The sequence below is a fragment of the Sapajus apella genome, unplaced genomic scaffold, assembly GCF_009761245.1.
Source record: "Sapajus apella isolate SASKATOON/1434 unplaced genomic scaffold, GSC_monkey_1.0 scaffold139, whole genome shotgun sequence".
NCBI lineage: Eukaryota > Metazoa > Chordata > Mammalia > Primates > Cebidae > Sapajus > Sapajus apella.
The window spans coordinates 3,012,959-3,028,718 of NW_022437079.1; the positions used below are offsets into that span (position 1 = coordinate 3,012,959).

At 51.7% G+C, this 15,760-nt stretch overlaps 1 protein-coding gene across 1 annotated transcript in view; it reads right to left on the bottom strand.

Annotated features, from left to right (window-relative positions):
- Nucleotides 1-15,760, bottom strand: part of LOC116540390 (Wilms tumor protein 1-interacting protein-like) — a 39,741-nt gene that overhangs the window by 1,923 nt on the left and 22,058 nt on the right. The gene's annotated exons all lie outside the window — the stretch shown is intronic.

Here is a 15,760-nt window from a genome sequence, read left to right on the forward strand (position 1 = left end):
CCACCTGGGCAAACAGAGCCACCAAGGCAAACAGCATTCAGAGCAAACGGAAGTGAATGGAAGGACAAAGGCATCCAGACGAGAGGCTGGGAGCGCCCCTAGGTGAGACTCATGCTCTCTGTCCAAGTCTTGCTCCAGGACAGGTCACCTCCCTGCCCCATGGCCATGCCAGCAGTGAGCTGGGTTTTCATTTTTGTAGCCTCTAGTTGATGGTGCCTCCTTGCACCCAGGCCAGCTTGAAAGGGACAAAGCTAGCTGGGTTTCCTGTGAGCCAGGGGGCTGGGAGCAGGGGTTACTGGCAGGTAACAGTAGAAAAAGCAGGAAGAACTCCCACAGGGCAAAATGCAGGGGCCAAAAGGGACCTCAGCCACCATCTTATCCAGTGCTCCTTTTCTTTTTTCTCCCTTTCTCTTTCCTTTTTAAGAGATAGCATCTTGCTCTGTCATCCAAGCTAGAGTGCAGTGGTGCGATCACTGCAGCTTGGAACTCATGGGCTCAAGCGGTCTTCCTGCCTCAGCCTCTCAGGTAGCTAGAACTATGGGTGCACTTCACCACACGTGGCTGTTTTCATTTTTTAAGAATAGGGTCTCACTATGTTGCTCAGGCTCTTCTCAAACTCTTGGCCTCAAGACAACTCCTACCTCAGTCTCCCCAGTTATTGGGATTACATGTGTGAGCCACTGCACCTGGCTCAATGCTACTTTTCTAGGTCCAGTAAAGGAGGTGGCTTGCCCAAGACCACTCTGGGAAAGTGGGCTAGAGTCCAATCTCTGAGTTCCAGCTAGGTAAGGTAGTGTCTTCCTGTGCCCTTGTGACTTTACCAGACCACCTTAGGCCCTCAAAGCCAGTAGTTTCATCCAACAAGGCAAAGAAAAAAGCAAGGTAAAAGAAGTCAGCATTGGCCAAGTACACCACGTATCCAGGTGTGGCCTCGGAAAACCTGGGGCTGGGGGAAGACGCTGCCTGCCTTGAGGCCAGAATCTTTCCTCGATGACAGAACACGGCTCTGTACTTCCCCAACACCACACTCCCATACTCCACAGTCAGATAACAGAAACCATGAACCTCCCCTGGCTGATGAAGAAACAGGCAGGAGGAATTAGATCAGAGCACAGACAGACCCCATAATCCTGACCCCCAGTGCTTCTGAGAAGGGACAGGAAGGAGGGGCAGCTCTAGGGTACATGAGCGTGATGAGAGCCCACAGAAGCAGCTCTTCCCCAGAGCATGGTGGCAGGTCTGCTGCCAGCTTTGGGCAGGAGCCGGAAGGCCCTCAGTTCACTGCCCTCTGCCTCTAGGTCCTCTTCCAGGTCAGGCAGGGTGCCCCACACCAGGCAGGCCTGACTTGCTTGAACACAAAGGAAATCTCAGGATCCTGCATCCTGCGACCTCCTCAGATGTCCTCAAGGGATGTCTGTATGCTGGCTGATAAACGGACTCATGATAGGGCAGAAAGACAGAGGGACAAGGTATGCGCAGCTGTGCCCTCCTCCCTGGGTGGTTTGGGCCAGCTGTCACTCTGCCTGGTTGGTGTCCAGCCTGTACAGGTGGTTAAATATTCTGAATATCACCATTGTCCCCACCCCCCAAATCTCAGCTATCTTAAATGATCCTAGAGGCTTAACTTCTTCCTATCTGCCCCATATAGAAGGAAAATGAGAAGAAAAATTAACCCCATGAAACGCTTTCCATGTGCCCAAGAGTCTTCATAGCAGCTCCAGCAGAGGTAGGAATGATGACACTCATTTCACAGATGAGGGTTTGGCGGCTCGGAGATATCCAGGGTCTACTGCAGAGTCATGGCAGAAGCAAAGCAGCACCCGGGGCCTCGACCCACAGCGTCATCCTCTGTTCCTCCTGCCAGCCAAGGTCCAAGGCCTGGGCTGCCCCCGTTCTGCTGAGCTCAGAACCGCTTGGGCTTTGCATTTGCACCTCCACCTCAATTTCCTGTCTCTCCTGGGTTCTTTCAGGGCCCATCCCCTGAGAGAATCAGGGGTTTATCTCAGGGGTTCTCTCCCCTGCTTATCTAGGTGGGGAAGCCATTCTGCCCGGCATACTTGCTTAGTTCTAGACAAATCCCCACCCCGGACTAGCCCAAAAGCAAATTCCTGGCTGACCAAGTGAATACCTGCGACTTACAGAGGCTTCTTCTAACTGGGATTGGCAGCCAGAGGATTTGGGGGCTGGGGTAAGGGTGGGGGCAGCTACAAAACAATAAAACCTTAGCCATGCAGAAAGGGCCAGAAAGCCCTAATCTTGAGAACTTTCCTCCTGAGGGACAAAGAGGAGGTGACGCCTGGCTGCACGCAGGGCCTGAGCCCCAGCCCTCCACTGGGCACCACCCGTGCTGGGTCCAGCCCTGCAGGACCACTGCCAAAGGAGGGGGAGCTGCACTTGGAATGTGATTCCCCAGCTTTGCATGACACTCTTGTTAGCAGAGTGCAACTCCCAACATCCCCTGTCACCTCCTAAAGCCTCTGCCAGCCCGCCCCACAGCGCCACAAGGATCACCAGATTAAGGAGCTCAGAGCTACAGCTGAGGCGGCTAAACCCCAGGAGGTAGGAATGGGGAGGGGCAGGGAGGGCGGTGGGCAGCTCCCCCAAGGCCCTGCTGCCCTGCCTCTTCTCTCAACCCGTACTGTGGGCACTTCTCTCACTCTGTCCCAGCCATGAAGCACTCACTTCCATCCTTTTTTCTTCCTCGAGCTTTGGACCTTAACCACCAGTTATCCAGCTTGGGAGAGGAGCAGCTCAGGGAAGACAGTGAAAGCGGTAGAAAAAGAGGCCCCCCAGAAACAGAAATAGAAAGAGAGAGAGAAGTGGGGAGGGGAAAGGCAGCCCAGATGGAAGGAACAAGCGCACTGCGGGTGGTGGGAACTGGCTGGCGCAGTGGCAGCGGGAGGAAGGTCCCTGCTGGAAGGAGGCCCAGGGCCTCCCCTGCCTTGCCTGAGTGGCTGGCTACCTGAGGTGAATTCCAGAGGCTCCTGTGGGTGCCTCTGGCCAGCTGCCTGGCCCCAGGACAAGGTACATCCCACAACACCTGATGAGAGAGCGGGAGGGTGCCAGAGATGGGGAGGCTGGCAAAGAAAAAGCCAGAATTCCTGTCCACTGAATCCTGAGACCCCTGCCCTGAACAGCAGGGCGATGCTTCATCCCACTCCCCACCCGCCACCCAGGGTTATTCTGAAGGGCTGTGGAGAGGTGGCAACTCTGGAGTTCCCAAATGAACCCTGACCCTTCTCAGCCCTGTCCCCTGCCCCCCCAACGCTGACCCTTCTCAGCCCTGTCCCTTTCCCCTCAATCCCAGGGCCTGCAGGGGGCGACCAGGACACACCCAGGGCCCTGGCCAGCACCTGCACTCCCTCTAGCTTCTCCTTGGCCTCTGCCAAGCTCCCTTCTGCTGGGCCAGGGCCTGCTTCCCAGCACTGCAGGGTAGGGATGGGGAAGGGCTCAACTGTGAAGACCTGGGAAGGCAGGCTCTGCCTGCTCCTGGTCCTCCCCGCACTCTGAAAACAGGAGCCCACACTGAATATCAACAGGGATGAAATCCTTCCTGCAACACTCCCCTCCACCCCCAGCCAGAATCCATTAGTCCCATTCCTGTCATTGTACTAAATCAGCGAATGCTAAACCAATACAGTTTTGAAATGATCACCACTGTTACCACCATCAGAGGCTTTCTGAGCTAGAAGAGAACCAAGAGATTCCTGAAGTTCAGCTCCCTTCTCCTCCTGCCAACAGAAAACTGAGATTCAGGCATCAGGGGCACTTGGTCTGCCTGAGGTCACATGGAAGCTGGTGACAAGGACATGCCTTACGTCCTGTCTACCAGCCCCCTTTCCTTTCAGGGCCATGCCTCTATAAGGGCCTAAAAGGGAGCTTCTCCATCATATCCCAAATAAGATCCTGGTCCAACCACAGGTGGCAGGGGTCTGGGGACAGGGAAGGCCGTAATGCGATCAGCAGACTGGCCATCTGGCTCGGGGACGGAGAAGAGTCCAGACTGGCTGCTTCTGCTGCCCGGTCCCGAGGGGCCCTGTGTCGCAAGAGACAGACGGCCAGATGGACAGGCACTGGCCTGGGTCTGGGAGGAAGCCAGTGAGTCCCCAGTAGTCAGAGCTGACCAACTTTCAGACATGGAGAGGTGGCGGGGAGAAGGCATAGGGAGCAAAGCCAGGCCCCCCAGAGGGCAGAGAAACAGAACTCCAGGATGGGAAAGCTGTGATCCCATAGCCAAGCTCAGAGCCTGGCTCCCCAGGTAGGCCCAGCCCCTCTCATCTCCAGGCCCCCAGCCTACTGGCCAGCCACAAACAGGGCCCCCTCCCAGGGGGAAAGGCAAACACATCTCCCCTGGCACCTTCTCAGACATGCATGCAAAACTAATTAACATGGGGAGACATGCGAGCAGCCGGCCAGCTCCACACCCTCGAGTCCACGCAAACAAGGCGAGCCCTTGTCCAGGGGACGTGCACAAAGCTTTGTTGCTAATTTAGGCATCTGTCTCTGTCTGGTCTGGTCCTCCTGCCTGCGCTGGGGTTTTTCCCAGCCCCTTGGACAATGCTGGGAACAGGCCCACCGATCCCTTATTCAAATCACACCCGGCACAATGAGCTCATTGTGCAGGCCACAGAAAAGGGGATGCTGGGGGGTGGGAGTGTGTAACGGGGCATCAGGGAGTAGGAGGGTGGGGGGGTGTAAAGAAAATGGGAACCCAGGAAAGTGTTTACTAACACAGACCTTGCAGCTGCCTTGGGCCCCCTTGCCCTCCCCTGCCTGGCTTGGAGCTAGGGGGAAGTGCTGGAACTCAGAGGTGGGGGGCCCCAGAGTAGAAGAGGGCTGAAACTTTCATCTTGTTGACCTCTCCCACCTTCAAGAGTTTATAGCTACCTCTGCAAGTCCAAGGCCAGGCACATTTTTTAATATGATGGTTTAGGGGTTTGCTTTATTCTTACTTCAGGCATAAATGTGCAGATCCCAATTGCAGAAGAGGAGACAGAGCTGAGGGGAGAGATGCTGGCGGCTGAGCAGGGTGGGACCTGTCGTCTCGGCCATTGTCTTCAGGCAACGTTTCATTTTCTCCTTCTTTCCAGCTAATAAATTAGAGAAGAGACGGTGAGCTGCGAAGGGAGAGGCTCCCCATGGATGGCAGCAGAGGGCTAGAAGGCAAGTCTGGGAGCTCACGGCAGATGGGGCTCACCCAGCCCAGTGGCTGCCCAACCACACCTGGTCAGACACTCTCGTGCAGCCCCACACAATGAGCAGCATGGAAAAAAATCTAAACACACACACACACACACACACACACACACACCCCTCCTGAGGTCCCTGAGCAGGAGAGCTGGGCTTCACACACACACACTGTCCTGAGGTTCCTGAGCAGGAGAGCTGGGCTTCACACATACCCATACACACACACACACACACACACACACACACACACACACCCCCACACACCCTTTCCTGAGGTCCCTGAGCAGGAGAGCTGTACTTCACACACATGCACACACACATACATACACACACACATACACACACACCCTCCTGAGGTCCCCAAGCAGGAGAGCTGGGCTTTGAAATGCCCTCTCTCTTTACTGCCACCTCCCCCAGCTCGTCGCATTGAGCACGCCTAGACAGGCCAACAGAAACAGACACACGGAGCCTGACACTGATGCGCAGACACAAAAAGAAACACGCACAGCCAGAGGCAGCCCAGACACACAGTGACAATGGTGTAATGAACGCAGGACGGCAAGTGCATTCCATCAGAAGCCCACACCCTGGCTGCCCTGCACAGCCCTGGGTGTCTGAAAGGTTACAGAGAAGCTGTCAGCTAGCTCTTCCAGCAACCTCCTCCCAAGGCGCCCAGGACTGCTGCTGGGGACAGGAGGTGAGGTAAAATACCGTTTCCGGCATCCAGATGGAAGCAAATTCCTCCTTAGACAAAAAAGTTTGGATCTGCTCTCAGCCCTTAGTCAGTACTGGTTGAGCTGTCTGGATTTTTCTTTTGTATATAACAAAAGAAAGGGTGAAGTATCCTGCATTTTGAGACGATATACCTTGAAGCTGGGGCAAAGTGGGATCTTGCTAGGATAGTTTCCTACTGTGGTTCAATCCAAAGGTTAGAGTGATTTCTTTCTGGTGTTAAAAAAAATTCTGTGAAGCCTATCATAACACAAATGGTTAAAGTATCAGAAACTCTAAAATGTGCTCTGGGGATCCCTCTACTATCCCAGAGGAATGGAACTGTAGTAGGCTGAACCACATGAAATTATCAACATTTGACTATTTTTCATCAACAAGAAATTTCACATGGGTCAACCTAGTAGGTGCTTGTTCCAAGAACCACCAAGTATATTTCTGCTTTTTAAATTAAATGACATTTTTTTTTTTAGAGACAGGGATCTCATTCTGTCACCCAGGCTGGAGTGCAATGGCCAGATCAGAGCTCACTGCAGCTGAACCCTTGGGCTCAAGTGATCCTCCAGCCTCAGCCTCCTGAATAGCTAGGACTGCAGCTGTGCCACCATACGCAATATTTTCCCTTTTCAAATGTCCTTCCTGAACTGGGTTATTTTCTCCCTAAAGCAGAAAAAAAAATAACAGCATTCCAAAACCTAAATTCATCTCAGACCATCCATCTACAGCCACATAAACACACTGCACAGAGAGGTCAGAACAGCAGCTGGAAAGAACTGCCAACACACATGTGCAGCCCAAGGACCATGTCAGGACGGGGCCCACCTTCAGACTCTTGCCACCATGTCAGGACGGGGACTCACCTTCAGACTCTTGCCACCACATCAGGACGGGGACTCACTTTCAGACTCATGCCACCGTGTCAGGATGGGACTCACCTTCAGACTCTTGTCATCATGTCAGGATGGGGACTCAGCTTCAGACGCTTGTCACCATGTCAGGATGGGGATTCACCTTCAGACTCTTGTCACCATGTCAGGACGGGGCCCACCTTCAGACTCTTGTCACCATGTCAGGATGGGACTCACCTTCAGACTCTTGTCATCATGTCAGAACGGGGACTCACCTTCAGACTCTTGTCATCATGTCAGGACGGGGACTCACCTTCAGACTCTTGTCATCATGTCAGGACGGGGGACTCACCTTCAGACTTGTCACCATGTCAGGACAGGGACTCACCTTCAGACTCTTGCCACCATGTCAGGACGGGGGACTCACCTTCAGACTCTTGTCACCATGTCAGGACGGGGACTCACCTTCAGACTCTTGCCACCATGTCAGGACGGGGACTCACCTTCAGACTCTTGCCACCATGTCAGGACGGGGACTCACCTTCAGACTCTTGTCACCATGTCAGGACGGGGACTCACCTTCAGACTCTTGTCACCATGTCAGGACGGGGACTCACCTTCAGACTCTTGCCACCATGTCAGGACGGGGGACTCACCTTCAGACTCTTGTCACCATGTCAGGACGGGGACTCACCTTCAGACTCTTGTCATGTCAGGACGGGGATTCACCTTCAGACTCTTGTCACCATGTCAGGACGGGGACTCACCTTCAGACTCTTGTCACCATGTCAGGATGGGGACTCACCTTCAGACTCTTGCCACCATGTCAGGACGGGGACTCACCTTCAGACTCTTGTCATCATGTCAGCGTGGGGACTCACCTTCAGACTCATGCCACCATGTCAGGATGGGACCCACCTTCAGACTCATGACACCATGTCAGGATGGGACCCACCTTCAGACTCATGACACCATGTCAGGACGGGGACTCACCTTCAGACTCTTTGTAACCATGTCAGGACGGGGACTCACCTTCAGACTCATGCCACCATGTCAGGATGGGACCCACCTTCAGACTCATGATACCATGTCAGGACGGGGACTCACCTTCAGACTCTTGTCAGCATGTCAGGACGGGGGACTCACCTTCAGACTCTTGCGACCATGTCAGGACAGGGACTCACCTTCAGACTCTTGTCACCATGTCAGGACGGGGATTCACCTTCAGACTCTTGTCACCATGTCAGGACGGGGGCTCACCTTCAGACTCTTGTCACCATGTCAGGATGGGACCCACCTTCAGACTCATGACACCATGTCAGGATGGGACCCACCTTCAGACTCATGACACCAGGCCTTCTGCTTCTCTTTTCTCTGTCTTCTGACTCCAGGGCATGTCCTAGACAGGGACAGAGGAACATAAGAGGGAAAACAGAACTGGAAATGGGTCAACAGCCCACCCGGCCTCTCCAGCACTAGACTCTGCACATGCTCTGCCTTGGAAGCACCACCCCCTGGGCAGCTTTACGACTGATGCGCATGCTGTCTACTGGCTGCTATATTCAAACCCAAGGCCAGCTTCTGTGCAGGTGGTATTCACCCAGCAAACCGCCTCCAGAAGACCTAAGCAAGGGAAGCCAGAGGGTGCGGATGCTGGGCAATTACACTGTTTTAGAAACAGGGTCTCATTCTGTCACCCAGGCTGGAGTGCAACGGCGTGATAATAGCTCACTGCAGCCTGGATTACCCAGCGTAAGGAAGGCCTACTCATTGCCAGCATCTGGACATCCATTCGTCCCACTGCTCACTGTCACGGAACTCAGCACACTGCGTCTTCCTGGGAAATCACCCACACCAATCTCTCTGGGATTTCCTAAGGAAGGAAAGGTTGGAGGTTTCAGAAGCAGAGCCCAGCACTGCTCTGCGTCTCATCACCTGCTTCGCACTCAGCCACAGAGGAAAGCCTGTTCCATATGTGTCCATCTTGCCCACCAGTGGCAGCTGAGGGCACACGCTTCCCCCTGAAAACCTTTTTGGTGGCTAAGGACCTGGGGCTCTATTTAAAGATACGGAACTACCTTTTATGCAGCCAGAAGTGGCACAGTCCCTCTTACACCCTTGACAAATGCTATGTAATTTCGTAGAGCGTTATCTAACGTACACACACCAACCTCAACAAGACGAACAAAATAACAATAATAATATGAAATTTATTGCCCTTCCCTCCCCTGGAAGGCAAGAGAGAATGACAGATGCTGCAATTTGGGCTTCAGGGTAGTGAATTCATTTGCAGGGCTAGGCTCAACCCAGGGGCTATAAGGATGACTCCCCAAAACCACAGCTGTATGAAGAGAGGCAGCTGGGCACCCACCATGGCTAACTTATATGCAGGCCCACCTGCCGAAAACTGCACTCAGGATCCAGCTTGGGTGGAGGGAAGCATGAGAACCAGGGTAAAATTCTAGCCTTGGTGCTCTCAACAGCATCTGATTTTTCTGAGGAAGAGAAACCTATACATGAATTCATCAAGATATAATTTATTATTTGATTACATTTAAGATGTTTCTTACCAATCTCACAAGTAAATCTCAATAGGGTACTGCTATTTTGATTTGTAAGATCACACTGCCTTTTAGGCTGGTGTGGTGGCTCATGCTGTAATCTCAACACTTTGGGAATCCGAGGTGGGAGGATCACTTGATGCCAGGAGTTTGAGACCAGCCTGGGCAACAAAGCAAGACCCTGTCTCTACAAAATAAAAAATAAAAAGTTATCCAGGTGTGGTGGCACATGCCTGTGGTCCCAGCTACTCTGGAGGCTGAGACGGGGGAACTGCTTGAGCAAGATGCTCGAGGTTATAGTGAGCTATAATCAGGCCACTGTACTCCAGCCTGGCCAGCAGAGCAGGCCACAATTCTATACAGAAATAACGGAATCTAGAGATTTACAGTTCTAGCTGAGGCTAAGTGACAGCTTACGGTCATCACGGGCAAAGCATGACACGGCCTCTGACCCTGTTCCCCCAGGCTCTTGAGGTATGGAAAGGGGCAGGGAAACCAGTAAGCCACAAACGGATGATAACTGTCAGACCCGAGCGCCTGCTAATCCAGCACACCATCCCCGCCAGCCTGGCCTTCCAGCTCTGGACAGATATATACCTTTCCATAACTGCCAGCCTGGCCTTCCAGCTCTGGATGGATATATGGCATTCCACATCACACAAGTGAAAGTGCTGGGCCAGGGCTGTGGTTTCCTTCTCTGTATCCCCAGGGCCTTGCCCAGAAGCTGACACACCATGTGTGGTCAATAGGCATTGAATGGATAAATCATAGTGGTAGAAAAAATACAGTGTGGCATGGGATGACTTCCAATTTCAGAGCTCCACAGTTCCCTTGCAAAGTGGCTCCACGGCACAGCCCTGGGGCTGCTGATGTCCAGGCCAGGTGCCGTAAGAGGTGAGTGGCAGAGGCAGGGTGGCTGCTCTGCTCAGGTTAGCCTGGGCAGCACAAGGCCTGACCACCTCCAGTGCCCACCCGCCTTGCACGTTGATTGTACCAATTCCCTTAGCCTGTGCCCTACCTCCGTCGTTCTTATCCTCCACCATCTGACCTAACCTTCTATACCAAATCTCAGGCCCAGTCCAGCAGGACTCCTCCTTCTCCCTGCCATCTCCCCATCTAAGGCCCTTGTCAGAGAATTCTCCCCATTGGCAAGGATGCCCTGTCCTGCCCTCTTGACAGCATAGACGACCTGTCTGGGTACAGTGAGGCTTCTCTACCCCAATCTAATTCCTCTTCTCTTAACTTTCAGGGACAGAGACAAAAACATCACAACAATCTGCCCATTGGATGTGTGCCACAGTAGGCTGGTCATAGCTAGATTCTCTGCTCCTAGAGGTCAGGGGTTCTGCCTGCACTATAGAGCTTATGGCTTTTCTGTAAACACCACAGCTTATTACAGAGTTACTAACAGAGAGCTGACCCTGGCTAACTTGACTGGCCTTTACTTGTGACAAACGACCAAGATGGGGGATGGATCTTGGGTATTGCAAGGGAAGTATTACTATTCCCAATTTTGCAGATGAGAAAACTGGCACAGAGGAAGAGGGGAAGGGGTGTCCTGTGGGCTCTGAATTAGGTCAGACCAAGCCCTCTACCTGGATACGTACTGAGCCACACTGCCTCTGCCCCACACCCCCACGGTCTTGGAGTCTGTGAGCCACAGTAGAAGAGAGAACAGTGGACTCGATACTGGGTAAAAGAAGCTGCAGATTCAAAGGGAAGGGATGGCTATAAAATTGAGACTTCATTTCTTTACTCCCCCTCTCCCCAGCACTAATCAAGATGTAACATGCCCTCAGAGGCATCTGCCACTTCTCCTGACCTAGGGAGACAGCAGGAGCTATGGTACAGAACTGGGCAGATAGGAGGAAGGCTTGGCATTCTCTGCTTAAGGACAAGATGAGTCGGGACCAAGGATGTGGGCCCCCTTTGCTCCTCCAGAAGACCATGGGTGCTACACCAGGGGGACAGAACATTGCAGAAAGCAAGAGGCCGGCCTCATCCCGAGCAGCCACAATCCCTTGGCACCTGTGGGCAGGCTGGTAGGCTTAGGCCAACCCCCTATTTTACAGACTGAGGTGTGGCAAGGATATGGAGCTCACAATCAGGAGATAAACCTGGATAGGGTGGTTTGCTGCTCACCCTTCTAGCACCACTCCAAGGCTCCCTGGGGCCCAGCATGGAACCCTCCTGTCTTGATTCTCCAGGGGTATTGCAGCCCCAAGCAGGGGACATCGCAGAGGCATCCTGTGGCAACCCAGATGAACTCATGCTGCTTTCCAAAGCCCAGGCTGATTCCTTGGGAGACAAGGACTCACTGAAGGCTGGAATCTCTTCTATGCAGGGACTATAGCTCCTGTAACACACCCCATCCAGTCACCCAAATGGCATTTGGCTTAGAGTAGAAGGGCAAATCTCTGGTCAGTTTCACTACTCTTTTTTCTCCCTGAGAGACAGCCCTCAAAGGAGACAGAATAGGCAAAGTATTAGCACAGAACCTGGTAGAGTAAGTGCTCAATAAGTGGTTCCTGTCCCCATCATCATAACTCATTATGACTTCCTAGATGCCCATTCCTCACCTCCCAGGCTCAGGTGAGGAGCCCTCTTTCTATAAACTCAAGGCTTATTGGAGCTAGAAGGCCCTTAACCCAGTCCAGGGTTTCCAGAGCAGGAAACTGGAGCTTCTGAGAGGGGAAGGGGGCTGGAGGCCAGGTCAGATCTACAGCCAGGGGTCCTCCGAGGGGAGAGGCTAACTGAGGCCCCTCTGCCCTTTGACAGCAGTATGAGCCCAGCGCCTCCCCAGAAAATCTCTCTGAGGCCCTGAAGCTTGGCAGGGAGCCAGGGCAGGAGGCCTCTCCAAGAAGATGCTGGCTCTGAGCCAAGACGCATCCCAGAAGCTCCAGCTCACAGAGAGCAGCAGAGGCTGAGGGGAGGAGGGGCAGCCGGAGCGGGGTGACAAGGAGCCCTCAGGCCAAAGGAAACAAACCTGCTGAAAGTGGGTTTGGCACGAACCTGGGATGCATGGCTGCCTTCCCGTGGTTTCTGCACATCTAGGAGACTATGAAATCGCTGCTGGGGACGGGGGAAAGAGGATGACCCTCCTGTTAACTACAGCTGTGCCTGTTCAAACTCCACTGGGGCATTGCTAAACCTTCATCCAAAGACTCTTCTGGGGTTACCCATTGGCTGCCTGTCCCCACCTAAAACGCTGAAAAACACAATGTTGCCTGCAGATTCAAGCCATGACTTCTGCCTCCAAGGACTGGGGGTTAATCCCCATTTAAAGGGCTATACCAGGCACTCCTTAAAGCCCCTAAGGCCCGAGGCTCTCTACTCACCTCCTCTCTAGCTTTTCCAGGACCTCTATGCACAGAGCCCTGTGTGGCCAGAAGCCTCCTGGGGGAAGATCAGGATTGGTTACTAAGTACTGGGGCTAGAAGAGGTTCTGAGCCTCTTGTCCTTGCTGTCCAATGAAAATATGTCAGTTCTGAGTATGATTTTAAATGTTTCAGAAGCTTCATTAAAAAGAATAAACAGGTCACTTTAATAATATCTTTCACTTAACCCAACATTATCATTTCAACATGCCACGTTTGCCACATTTAATGAGACGAACAGCACATGTGTCTGGTGGTTATCATACAGGACAGCTCTGGACAACAGCAACCTCTCCCCGTTTTCAGATGAGGATGAGAATGTGGTTCAAGCGTCTGAGGGAAGGACAGAGGACAGAAAGGGAAGCCCCCAGCTGTGCCCAGCAGCCTTTCCCTTCAGCCTCCAAATAAATAGTCATGGCCTAGGAAATAGATAATTTTATGATCAATCAAATTCAGGGAGACTGCAACATAAACCTATTTTGAAATAGACAACCCAGAGAGGAGCAGAAATGAATATACTTGACATTACAAGGCTAAGGAACAAAGACCAACAGGAAGACACAAGAGGGTGGCTCCGAGAGACGTCGGCATTAGATGCCAGTCTTGTTGAGGACCTTTGTACATTCTCTGCTCAGGGCCACCTGGCTCCTATGGGGTGTAAATACTCACACTCCAGCACTGGGTCTGCTGAATTTTCTACCATGTCTCCCTGGAGGAACTACCCACAAAAGCTCCTCTCTGCTTTAGAAGGCAAGAACAAGTCGTGCATTTACCCAGTGCTTCTAGTCTTCTTACTCCGAGTCGCCATGCCAACACACAGTCATAATTACCGAGGAACGCGTCAATAGTGGCAGCATTGACAAAGACACTATATCAGGGCCTGTAAGCTAAGCAAGGTCAGGCTCCTCAAAGCCCCCCAGCTTCCTGCCCACTTCCTTTATTCCACTCTGATCCATTTCTTTCTCTTCATTCTTTCTCTCCCACCCAGATGGTCTCTGATTATATTTTCTCTGCAGAGAAAGGAACTACAGCTAGGCATATAAAACACTTTTACAGCAATTGGGAGACAGGTTCTCCTTTGAGGCCCGATTTTAACTTGTGGGAAAAGTCACTTTAACATCCAGGTCTCAGTTATTTTGCTGTGAATGGGGAGAATATTTTGGATATTGCGTATTCAGCAAATGTGCGGCTACATTTAATTCACCTTCTAAATTCAGGGCTGATCTGTGTTATCTAGTCGACTCTAAGATCATCTTTCTGATCTGCACCAGAGGTACCAGAAGCTCAGGGAAACAAAAGACAGTTCAGATCAGAGAGGGAGCTAGTTTTAACATCTCAAGAACAGCAGGGCTTGTATGTCTCCCCAGGAAGGACAAAATCTCAGAAAAGGAGCCAGGAGCAGCTGAATGGTGGGCTCTATCAGATTATAAAAAGATGAGTGGGATGGATGAGAACTATCAGGCTAAGTGACAAGCATTCTGAGGCCCCCAGTGCGAAACAGGACATGCACCCATTTAAAATGAGAGGGCAGGAAAAGAAGGCAGACAGCCATCACCAGAGCCCTACACAAGAGCGCCCCAATTTCAGAACACCCAGAGCACCAACATCTGAACTTACAAAGGAGATAAATTGGAGGCTGATGATTAGCATCACAAAATGATTATTCCCTTTGTAAAAGGCTTCACTGCAGGACTGCTTTAAATAGTGCATTTAAACCATGATCTGATTTGCTAAATTCGATTTATACACATCTACTGCCTAAGCTGGCGTGCGGCTGTATTTACATGTCTTCCCTTGGCACAGAGGAGGGGAGAAGCCAGCCATTATTTGGGGCCTTTAATCCTTGTAGACAGTAACTAATCTAGGGAGGTGGACCCTGTTTTTCTTCCACAGCTGGGGCTTTAGTTGCAAACCAGCCCTAGTTACCTACCCTGCTTTGCTTGTGCAGATTCTACCCAAAGACAACAGAATTTGGCCAGAATCTTTTGGAGCCTTGTTGCCAATGGGGGATCCCATCAAGAAGCACAACCCTCCCCATGCCCAGGATGACACTTTTCCAGCCTAGAATTCCAGATAATCTGATCTGCTGCAGGGTCACTAAATTGATTCAGCACCTATGGTTTTCACGCCAGGGGTTCAAATGTTACCGTTTGGGAGCCTTGGAAATTTACTAACCTAAGCCACATTCTGTGATTTGTACTTACGCCATGGGTATCAAACCTGAGCAAGTACAGAAAATCTAACTCTCCACCCAAAGAGGACAAAAGAATGAGTCGGCCAGGTCTCACAGCCATTGTGTTGGTGGGGAAACCTCCCTTAGTTTACCTAAAGGGACTTGCACGTGCCACTGGCAACACAGTCCCCCAATAAACAAATGACCCTTTCCTATAAGGTCCAATAATGTGACAAGGCAGTTAGGAATAGAATGGCTGCCAAAAGGGAAAGCACACGACCTACCTTGTACCACTTGACAGGAGAGAGACCTAGGGAATTAATGATCAGAGACCTAAGCTTCAAAAAACAAAGGCCCCCTAGAAAACTGAAGCCAGGGACTCCCCCTCTCCCAGCACCCATATCCCCCGATTATCAGAGGTTTCAGCCTCATTCAACTATCTAATATCTAGAGATCCACAATGATGAGTTCAACCCAGCACTAGGAACTGGGGGCAATGAAAGGAATAAGACAGCATCCAGGTCTGAGCAATTTATAGTGAGGAATGGAGGAGCCACTAGACCACAATTAAACTATCTCCCAGTTGAGAAGCCCGCTAAAGCCTGGTCCTGAGAGGATGGGAACTGGACTGGGAGTCAGGACCTCTGGGTCTCAGTCCCCACTCTACTGGCTAATTTTGTGACCTTGGTGAAAAGTCACTTAACCCCTCTGGACCTAGTTCCTCATCAGTGACATGGGCAGTTGACCTACATAATCATTAAGCTTTACCTTTTCTAGAAATCTTGCATAGGAAAAGTGTTTCTCTAAAATCCTGATGAACTTCATTTTAAAAACAAGGTTATAAACCATCATGTTTTCTTTTCTTTTTTTTTTTTTTTTTTT